Genomic DNA, 11483 nt, shown 5'->3' with positions numbered 1-11483 from the left:
AGGAGATTCCACAACCTCCCTGGGCAGCCTGTTCCAGTGTTCCGTCACCCTCACTGAGAAGAAGTTTCTTCTCAGGTTTAAGTGGAACCTCTTGTGTTCCAATTTGTACCCATTACCCCTTGTCCTTTCATTGTTTGCCACTGAGAAGAGCCTGGCTCCATCCTCGTGACACTCCCCCTTTATATATTTATATACACTAATAAGGTCACCCCTCAATCTCCTCTTCTCCAAACTATAGAGACCCAGCTCCCTCAGTCTCTCCTCATAAGGGAGATGCTCCACTCCCTTGATCATCTTAGTTGCCCTGCACTGGACTCTCTCCAGCAGGTCCCTGTCCTTCTTAAACTGAGGGGCCCAGAACTGGACACAATATTCCAGATGAGGTCTCACCAGAGCTGAGTAGAGGGGAAGGAGAACCTCTCTCGACCTACTAACCACCCCCCTTCTAATACACCCCAGGATGCCATTGGCCTTCTTGGCCACAAGGGCACAGTGTCGGCTCATGGTCACCCTGTCGTCCACCAGGACCCCCAGGTCCCTCTCCCCTACACTGCTCTCTAACAGGTCGTTCCCCAACCTATACTGGAACCTGGGGTTGTTCCTGCCCAGATGCAGGACTCTACACTTTCCCTTGTTATATTTCATCAAGTTATTCCCCGCCCAACTCTCCAGCCTGTCCAGGTCCCTCTGGATGGCAGCACAGCCTTCTGGCGTGTCGGCCACTCCTCCCAGCTTAGTGTCATCAGCAAACTTGCTGATAGTACACTCAATTCCCTCATCTAAATCATTGATGAATATATTAAATAATACTGGTCCCAGTACCGACCCTTGAGGCACTCCACTAGATACAGGCCTCCAACTAGACTCCACCCCATAGACTACCTCCCTGGGCAGCCCATTCCAGTGCCTCACCACCCTAACAGGAAAGAATTTCCTCCTTATATCCAATCTAAACTTCCCCTGTTTAAGCTTTAACCCATTACCCCTTGTCCTATCACTATAGTCCCTAATGAAGAGTCCCTCCCCAGCATCCCTATAGGCCCCCTTCAGATACTTGAAGGCTGCTATGAGGTCTCCACACAGCCTTCTCTTCTCCAGGCTGAACAGCCCCAACTGTCTCAGCCTGTCTTCATATGGGAGGTCCTCCAGTCCCGTGATCATTCTTATGGCCCTCCTCTGGACTTGTTCCAACAGATCCATGCCCTTTTTATGTTGAGGACACCAGAACTGCACATAATACTCCAAGTGAGGTCTCACGAGAGCACAATAAAGGGGCAGGATCACCTTCTTCAACCTGCTGGTCACACTCCTTTTGATGCAGCCTGGGATACAGTTGGCTTTCTGGGCTGCAAGCGCACACTGAAGCCAGCTCATATTCAGTTTCTCATCGACCAACACCCCCAAGTCCTTCTCCATGGGGCTCCTCTGTATCTCTTCTCTGCCCAGCCTGTAGCTGTGCCTGGAATTGCTCCGACCCAAGTGTAAGACCTTGCACTTGGCATGGTTAAACTTCATGAGGTTGGCATCAGCCCACCTCACAAGCGTGTCAAGGTCCCTCTGGATGGCATTCCTTCCCTCCAGCGTATCAACCAAACCACACAGCTTGGTGTCATCAGCAAACTTGCTGAGGGCGCACTCAATCCCACTGTCCATGTCAGTGACAAAGATGTTAAACAAGACCGGTCCCAACACCAATCCCTGAGGGACACCGCTCGTTACTGGTCTCCAGCTGGACATTGAGCCATTGACCACAACTCTTTTTGTGAAGCCATCCAGCCAGTTCTTTATCAACCGAGTGGTCCACCCACCAAAACTATCACCATGATGGTGCCATGTAGAAAGCCAGACCCTTTAGCAAAAACTCATCCAGTGAGTATGATCAAAGTGTAAAAAATGAACCAACCAAAACACTCCACCACGAATTTGCTATGTGTAAACCCTACCTCAGCTTCCTATATCACAGGGACCTCTTCTATAAATCCAGTCACAGACATAACAATGGGCATTTTCCAAGAAAGTAATTCTCCCTCCACCTTTAAAAATGTCTTCGACATGTCTTGCAATTTTGTCAAGATACAGCGTGAACAGAAAGCAGCAGCTTGTTTTGTAGACTAGTTAGGAATTTTTAGGTTAGACATTCCATTTTGCCTTGGTTCTTGCCATTTACAAAAGTCTACGTAAGATTATTCCTAGAAGACAGTATCAACTATTAGAGTCAGATTCACTTATACACTGGAGGAACCTCCTGGACTGCGGCTGGGTTGCCGAGTAGTCCTTCCAGCAAACATCAGGGAAGTTAAAATCCCCCACGACGACCACGGCCTGTGACCGTGAGGCCGCTGTCAGCTGCCTGTAGAAGGCCTCGTCAACTTCCTCACCCTGATCCGGTGGCCTGTAACAGACCCCCACAACAGTATCACCCCTGCCAGCCTGCCCCTTAATTCTCACCCACAGACTCTCGACTCGCTCATCATCTGTCCCCGGACAGAACTCAACGCATTGTAGCTGCTCTCGCACGTAAAGAGCAACCCCACCACCCCGCCTGGCTGGCCTGTCTTTCCTGAAAAGGACATAGCCCTCCATGAGTATATTCCAGTCATGTGAGCTGTCCCACCACGTCTCCGTAATTGCCACCAGATCATAATCTCCCGACTTAACACAGGTTTCCAGCTCCTCCTGCTTATTTCCCATGCTGCGCGCATTGGCGTACAGACATTTCAGGGAGCGAGCCGAGCACACCGATTTCACCCTAGGATTACAGGAGGCCTCCCAGTCTTCATCAATTCCGGAGCGCTGTCTCACTGAGGCAAGCCGAGCTACAACCCCATCCCCCTTCAAATCTAGTTTAAAGCTCTCCAAATGAGCCCCGCTAATTCGTGCCCCAGCATCCTTTTACCTCTGTGCGATAAACCTTTCCCACATGCCAACGTCCAGGCCGGTGCCCTATAAAACCAGCCGTTATCAAAGAATCCAAAGCCCTGCCTGGAGCACCAGCCTCGAAGCCAATCGTTTATGGACTGCATTTTCCCATTCAGTCCCACATCATCAACAGAAGATGGAAGGAGCGAAGAGAAGATCACCTGAGCCCCAGAGTCTTTCACCATCTGCCCCAAGGCCCTGTAGTCTTTCTTCATCTCCCTCAGACTGCGGGAAGCAACTTCCCCTTCACCCGTCTGGAAGACCAGCAGCGGGTAGTAGTCTGTCGGGCGCACCAGGTTGGGGAGCACCCTGGTGATATCCCTGATCCGGGCTCCAGGCAGACTACACACTTCCCTATGATGAGGGTCAACTCTGCATATCGGGCCCTCTGTTCCTTTCAGAATGGAATCACCCACTACAATGACCCTTCTTTCTTTCTTACCAGAGGCAGTCTTGAGGTGCGAAGTCAACCGCTTTTTCCTATGTGGCCTTGTAGGCGGGCCTTGCACCACATCCTCACCTACCTCTCTTTCCAGATCCAGGGCCTCAAACCTATTACAGAGGGACACCTGGGGAAGCGGGGCAGGAAGGGAGGAGGGCTGCCCACGACACCGAACCGGAACTCGCTTCCAACCCTCCTCATCTTTTTGGTCCCCTACCTCCGGGCGACAGCTACATGACAGGGGCTGTCTCAGTCCATCCCCCTCTGTCTGAGAGGGCAGGGGGTCCATCCCCTTTTGTGGGGTATCTCCCTGGAGCCGTTCCAACTGGTTAGCCAGGGAGTTACTCCACCAGTCGATCTCCCTTTCACACTCCCTGATGCTCCTCAGCCTCTCAACCTCCTCCTTAAGTTCAGCCACTAAGCCAAGCAAATATTCCACCTGCTCACACCTCACACAGGTGGAATGCTGTCCTCCCTCCCCCGGCAGCAGCAGGCTCTGGCACTCCCTGCATCCAGAGACCTGAACAGCCACGGTTAGGGCCGGGGTCTCTGTCTGCGTTGCTACAGCCCTCTTACTGGTAGCTCTCTTTCTGGAGGCGACCATACTGGTCAGCACAACGACCTACCTGTTCCTCCCTGCACCTACTGGGCAGCGACACGTCGCTGCCCTCTCAAAGGCTTTTTCAAGTCAAGGGGCAGGGGAGTGGTCACCGTTCGCCGTGGGAACGCCCCCCGCCACGTCAGCCGCTCTTTCGCAAGGGCTGCTGGAACTTCGGGAATCCGGAAGTGTTGGCTAATGTGGGGAATCGCGGTGGCTCCGCTCTATCCCCTCTGATTTTCCTGACCTCGGTAGAAGATCGCGGTCGCTGTAGTGTGCCGGCTGCGGCTCTAGCTAGGCTAGCTCCAATCAGCTGACTGAGTGCTTCCCCTGTTTTAAGTTTTAACCTGTTACCCCTTGTCCTGTCACTACAGTCCCTAATGAAGAGTCCATCCCCAGCATCCATATACCTCCCTTCAGATGACTGAGCTGACTTCCCCTGTTTTAAGTTTTAACCTGTTACCCCTTGTCCTGTCACTACAGTCCCTAATGAAGAGTCCATCCCCAGCATCCATATACCTCCCTTCAGATGACTGAGCTGACTTCCCCTGTTTTAAGTTTTAACCTGTTACCCCTTGTCCTGTCACTACAGTCCCTAATGAAGAGTCCATCCCCAGCATCCATATACCTCCCTTCAGATACTGGAAGGCTGCTAGGAGTTTCTCAGCCTATCTTCATATGGGAGGTGCTCCAGTCCCCTGATCATCTTTGTGGACCTCCTCTGGACATGTTCCAACAATTCCATGTCCTTTTTATGTTGAGGACACCAGAACTGCACACAATACTCCAAGTGAGGTCTCACGAGAGCAGAATAAATGGGCCTTCGACCTGCTGGTCACATTCCTTTTGATGCAGCCCAGGATCTAGTTGGCTTTCTGGCCTGTGAGCGCACACTGAATACAGCTCATATTCATTTTCTCATCGACCAACACCCCCAAGTCCTTCTCCGCAGGGCTGCTCTGAATCTCTTCTCTGCCCAGCCTGTAGCTGTGTCTGGGATTGCTCTGACCCAGGTGTAGGACCTTGCACTTGGCATGGTTAAACTTCATAAGGCTGGCATCAGCTGACTGCACAAGCGTGACAAGGTCCCTCTGGATGGCATTCCTTCCCTCCAGTGTATCAACGGAACCACACAGCTTGGTGTCATCGGCAAAGTTGCTGAGGGTGCACTCAATCCCACTGTCCATGTCAGCGACAAAGATGTTGAACAAGACCAGTCCCAACACCGATCCCTGAGGGACACCACTCGTTACAGGTCTCCAGCTGGACACTGAGCCATTGACCACAACTCTTTGTGTGCAGCCATCCAGGCGGCTTTTATCCACTGAGTAGTCTACCTATCCAATTGATGTCTCCAATTTAGAGACAAGGATGTCATGTGGGACAGTGCTGAACGCTTTGCACAGGTCCAGGTAGATGATGTCAGGTGTGTTACCCCCTGTCCATCAGTTCCATAGCCCCATCATAGAAGGCCACCAAATTGGTCAGGCAGGATTTCCCCTTAGTGAATCCATGATGGCTGTCACCAACCACCTCGCTGTTTTTCATGTGCCTTAGCCTGCCTTCTAGAAGAGTCTGCTCCAAGATTTTGCCAGGCACAGAGGTGAGACTGACTGGTTTGTAATTCCCTGGGTCATCCATTTTCCTCTTGAAAATGGTGTTATATTTCCCTTTTTTTGAGTCATTGGGACCATCACCTGACTGCCATGATTTTTCAAATATGATGGACAGTGGCTTAGCAACTTCATTTGCCATCTCCTTCAGGACCCATGGATGGATTTCATGAGGTCCAATGGACTTGTGAACGTTCGTGTTCTTAAGATGGTCTCGAACCAGATCCCCTCCTATAGTGGGACTAAGGTCTTCATTCTCACAATCCCTGTGTCTGCCTTCCAAGACTTGGGTGGTGCGGTCAGAGCATTTGCCAATGCAGACTGAGGCAAAGGAGTCATTGGGAACCTCAGCCTTCTCCAAGTCTAGGGTAGCCAGTTCTCCTGATAGCTTCCAGAGAGGGCCAGTGTTGTCCTTATTCTGTCTTTTATTTGCAATGTAATTATAGAATCCTTTCTTGTTATCTTTCACATGCTGAGCCATGTTTAATTCTAACTGGGCCTTAGCTTTCCTAACCTGGTCCCTAGCTTCCTAGACAATATCCCTGTATTCTTCCCAGGCTGCCTGCCCTTGCTTCCACCTTTTATAAGCCTCTTTTTTCCTTCGAGTTTCTTCAGCACCTTATTCATCCAAGGAGGTCTCCTGACCCTCCTGCTGCACTTCCTTCTAGTCAGGACTCAACACTCTTGAGCTTGTACTAGGTGATCCTTGAATATCAACCAAGAGTTTTGCCCCCCCCCGCCCTCTAAGGCTGTGTCCCATGGAACCTTACTAAGCAGGTTCATGAAGAGGCCAAAGTCTGCTCTCTCGAAGTGAAGGGCAGTGAGCTTGCTGCACATTCTTCTCACTGTCCTGAAGATCTTGAATTCGACCATCTCATGGTCACTGCAACTGAAGCTGCCCTGGAGCTTCACATTTCCAACCAGCCCTTCCCTGTTGGTAAGCACGAGGTCAAGCATAGCACCTGTCCTTGTTGGCTCCTCTATTGCTTGCAGAAGTAAGTTGTCTGCCACACAAACGAGGAACCTTCTGGATTGCTTGTGCAGGGCTGTACCGTCGCTATGATATCAGGGTGTTTGAAGTCCACCATGAGAACAAGGGCCTGCCAGTGTGAGGCTGTTCCTATCTGTCTGTAGAGTTCTTCTTCCACAGAGTCCTCTTAATCAGGAGATCTGTAACAGATCCCCACAGTAATATCTCCCATCACTGTTCTCCCTTTAACCTTGACCCATGAACTCTCTGTTGGCTGCTCACTTGTCCCCAGACAGAGTTCCGTACTCTCCAGCCTACCCCTAACATAAATAGCAACTCTAAACCTGCTGGCCACACTTCTTTTGATGCTGCCTGGGATACACTTTGCTTTCTGGGCTGTGAGCACACATTATCAGCTGCTGTTTTTTTTTTCATTAACCAGTATCCCCAGATCACTCTCTTTGTGACTTTTCTCAATCTCTTCACTCCACAGCCTGTGTTGATACCAGGGGTTTCTCTACCTGTGCACAGGACTTTGCATTTCACCTTGTAGAACCTCATGAATTCACATGCGGCCACTTCTTGAGCTTGTTCAGGTACCTCTGGGTGACACCCTGTACTTCAGGCATGTAAACTGCACCACTCACGTTGGTGTTGTCTGCCAATTTGCTGAGGGTGCATGCAATCCCACTGTCTAGGTCACTGATTAAGATATTAAACAGTACTGGTCTCAGTAGAGATCCCTGGGGGACACCACTTGGAAATGGAAGCCACTGACCACTACTGTCTGGATGCATCCATCCAACTAATTCTTTATCCACTAAACAGTCCAGAGCTACTGTTGTGGTTAGCTACAGTTATTGTTACAATTAAAGCTAGTTTTTTTGGTACGAAGACTTCATGTGTTAAAGATACCTGGTAAAGCAGTTGTGGCAGTGAAAGGAAAATTCTCTGTGATTGATACTTGACGGATTAATTATTGCACCATGTTTCTCTGAGTCCTGTTACTGAGTATTCATATGTTGATGTTACCAGCTGAGGGTACAGTACAGTGGGGAAAGGTACAAGGGGAAATTTGAAGTCTTTGTTAGTAAAGGGCAAGCCAAAATTCAACATGGCCTTCATGCTGGAGAAATGGCAAGGGCAAAACTAGCCCATGCCATTAGAAGACACTGGATATTTCTGACAAGGTATGAGAAAAACAGTGAATCAGATAAAGTTTCAGATTTGAATGGGCAACAAAACCATCTTTTTTTTTTTTTTTCAATTCAATCCATTTTATGCATAGTCAGTGTTGCGTGTGCTTCACAGGAAGTAAAGATTTTTCATCTTCAAAGCACAGAATGTAGAGAACTGTGAAATCTGTAGTGTAGAATGCTTCAGATAAAAGTAGAATGCTTTTAGCTTACTGGATATCCTTGAGAACATGAGCTTTAAGTTTGCAGGCTTTACAGTAATATGGTGGGGTTTTTTTCTTGGTTTAGTTTTTTTTCCAAGGAAATTAATTTTATCAGTGGCTGTAATATACCAACCATTGTTAACGTATTTATTTTCATGACCTTGTATATTTAAGATACTGTCCTACAAATCCTAACAGTCTGCCAGTGGTGTAGCTATTCTAGGATGCTACCGAATTTTGAAAAAAAATAGTGTCTGTATACTTAACTACACAGCTCAGGAGCTCAGGTGAAGCAGCTGTTAAACATCCTAAAATACTCAGTTTCATGTTTCTCTAAGAGGTATAGAAATATCTATTTTCCTGTGACAGATACAGTAGATCATGACATTAAGCTTACTTTAAGGTAACCATCCCCACTTCACTTGAATGTTTAGTTATGCCCCCTGGCTATTTAATCCCTTTAAGTAGAATAAAGTAACTAATTTAATTAAGCATCTTAAGGTGGTGAAAGGTCTGAAGTCTATACATTCTGTAGCATAATTTGCCAACTTGCAAAATTTGCCATATTCTTAGAATTTCACATTAGGTTTAAAATGTTTCTGACCTAAGTTTTTACATTGTTCATATTAAAATTGTATGTCTGTTTGTAAAGGTTAAACATATTTGAAACAGTTGTGGCTTTTAAAATCTTCTGGTAGAGGTACACTGATATCTAGTAATCACAAAATCATTCTTAGGAAGACTGTATTTAAGTAGTACTCAGTAATAGTGTTATCTGCCAATTAATAGCTGTGTAATTTACATTATTTACCTTTTTTTTAATAGCCCGTAATCTTTTACATTTATGCTATTTAAATATCCTTAGAAAGCTTCCTTAGAAGTAATGTATGCTTTATAGAGATAAATTCTTTATTTTTCCTCAAGGGTTGATTCATTAGATATGTTAAAGTATGGCAGCATATTTTAATCAGTATTTCCAGGCAGTGGTATAGTCTGTGTTATTATAATGACTATATGTTATCTTGAGAACTGAAGGTCATGCACTGTAGGGGCTGCTGGCCTTCTGTTTTACTTCATCTGTGAAAACTCTCAAATATTTGCCATTACATTTGAGTTTTCTAATGGTGAGAGAAAGGGGGCCACTATTGATACATCTATTGTATCAATATTGTATCTAATGGTGAGAGAAAGGGGGCCACTACTGATACAAAGATTGGCAAAGAATGAAGGAGGTAAACAGAGATCAGAACGAACACATCATATTTGTACATGGCAAATCAGAAAGGCTTAAAGAATAAACAAATTTTAGAACAGAATTTTTCATTCATGTAAGTTTTTGTGTTTCATATGATTGGGTGTGTAACGATATTGTACAGGACAGTTTTGGCTCGCCTGTGCACAACCACTGAACAAACATTGAGTCAAACTTAATGTTGGTTTTAGTCCTTATTATGGAAACTATTTAGAAGACAATTAATTTATCTTTCAGACATCAGATTTTTCTTATCATAGCATGACATAACCACTGGTGAAAGGAACATTGTAATTACATAAAACTCCATAGATAGTGGGTTACTACTACTGCTGATTTCCAACTACTGAGGAAAAATATTCCTTTATCTTGTTTTGGATTGAGTTTATATTCAATTCTGAAAAAAATATATTGCTAAAAATTCTAATGTAGAATAATGGGGAACTGGCATCATCTAGACATGGGTCTGAATAGACATAGAGCAGTGACAACACACAACTTCACACTTATAGGGTAATTGCTTATATGGGTAAAGTTTCCACTTGTATAGCTTGAGGTAGACTTTCTGGAATTAACTCCAAAGTTCAAGTGAGTCTTTTGAAGTATTTCTGTAATATGAAAAGTAAAAAAGTGTGCAAGCAGAAAGGAGGATAGGGAAGAAAAAAAAAATCTTCTAAAAAAACTTTCTTTCAATTTCTAAAGCCAGATTTGTACTGACTCTTGATCATGTTTCTGTTAAATAAACATCTTACAGTCCTGCCAGCTGCTAAATTCACCTTCATAGGCCTTTCATACAAGCCTATGGTTGAGACTTATTTTTACCAATCCTTAGTTAGTTACATTATAGTATTAAATGATTATTTGTAATTAATTGTAGATAATCACATCTTTTCTAAACTGGACCGAGGAAATGGATCTTTCAGGCAGATTAAGGAAAATGCTAGAATGCTTGACTATAGGCTGAGACAGGGAACAAATGAATTTTTAGAAGAGCAGACACAGAGCATAAGTGAAACAGACTACAGGTAAAGCATACTTACTGATTTTGTTGACTTCAAATCATGCAAGTATCTGGACTAACATTAAATAAACAAAGAGAAAAAAGTGAGAAATTATTTTTTGAAATTTCATGAACAAAATGAACTATCCAAGATTTTCCTATTCTAAGGTGAGAAAACACTTTTTCTGTACCTGGACACAGGTACATACATTAACATATATTAACATTGCCCCTTTTCTTTGTGTTCAACACTAGACCAATAATTTACAATTCATTTTTCTATACTTTCTCATGTTGTATCTTTAGAGTGAATTACAATTAATTCGGTAGACCTGTGTGATTGTGTAAGAGTTACAGGTTTAAAAAAAATACCTTAGAATAAATAGAATGAACAGTGGGAGATACCACTTTCTTTTTAATTGTTCAGGGTTTTTTCCTGTTATATATATGCATTCAGCATATGTCTAGGTATTTTTCCCTTGCTGAAGTTTCCTTATCTTGTGCAGCTGATGTTCACTGTTTGAACAATATAAATAAGCATTACGTTGTGCAGTTGGAGTTTTTCACTTGTATGTGTGTATGTGTGTGTGTGTGTGGTAAGGATAAAGTACTAGGAAGATGAACCATACCACTCGACCATTCATGGAAGCCAGCCAGCATACCAAGAAAAATGTCGATTCTCTTTCACCTTGTGGAACAACATATTTTAGGTTCTTGAAAGAGGCACAACAGAAGACCGTGACATTACACTGTCAACTGAGAACAGAAATGCTGCAAAATGTGGGAACAGAGTTTCATTTTCTAATGATGGGTGATATTATGAAGTGTTTGCCAAATAGAATTATTATTTGATTAATTTGGTTAATTCTTTCTACCACACCTTCTCGGTATTGTGGACATCATACCTGTCTGTTTCTTAACACAAGAAAATATTAAGAAGCAGTGGGAGAAAAAGAGGAACTTCACAGCCGGACTTGTTAGAGGACCACAAGGGTGGTCCTAGTCAACAGTTATGCACTGATACTCTGGGTGATTGTAATGTGAAGGTGCAATTTGTTCCTTAGAAAATTTTTTGGTTCTAAGTCACTACACACTAATTTGATTAAAAGTAACATATTTTTTTCTGTTGCTTTTATATTGTATTTTTTGTCACATTGAGACAAAAAGTTTTTATGTGCTCTGCTAGTGAATATATCTTATTTTTGCATGCCTGCTATGCTGTTATAATCCTCTTCCATCTGTTCCTAAACTAATGAACTATATTTTTGCTGTTGCTACCCTCTTTGAGTA

This window comes from Neopsephotus bourkii, unplaced genomic scaffold (assembly GCF_033783945.1).
Source record: "Neopsephotus bourkii isolate Nb327-2 ecotype Australia unplaced genomic scaffold, CSIRO-AGI_Nbou_v1 NB_166, whole genome shotgun sequence".
NCBI lineage: Eukaryota > Metazoa > Chordata > Aves > Psittaciformes > Psittacidae > Neopsephotus > Neopsephotus bourkii.
The sequence above is the reverse complement of the archived record's forward strand: the minus strand, read 5'-3'. Positions refer to the sequence as shown.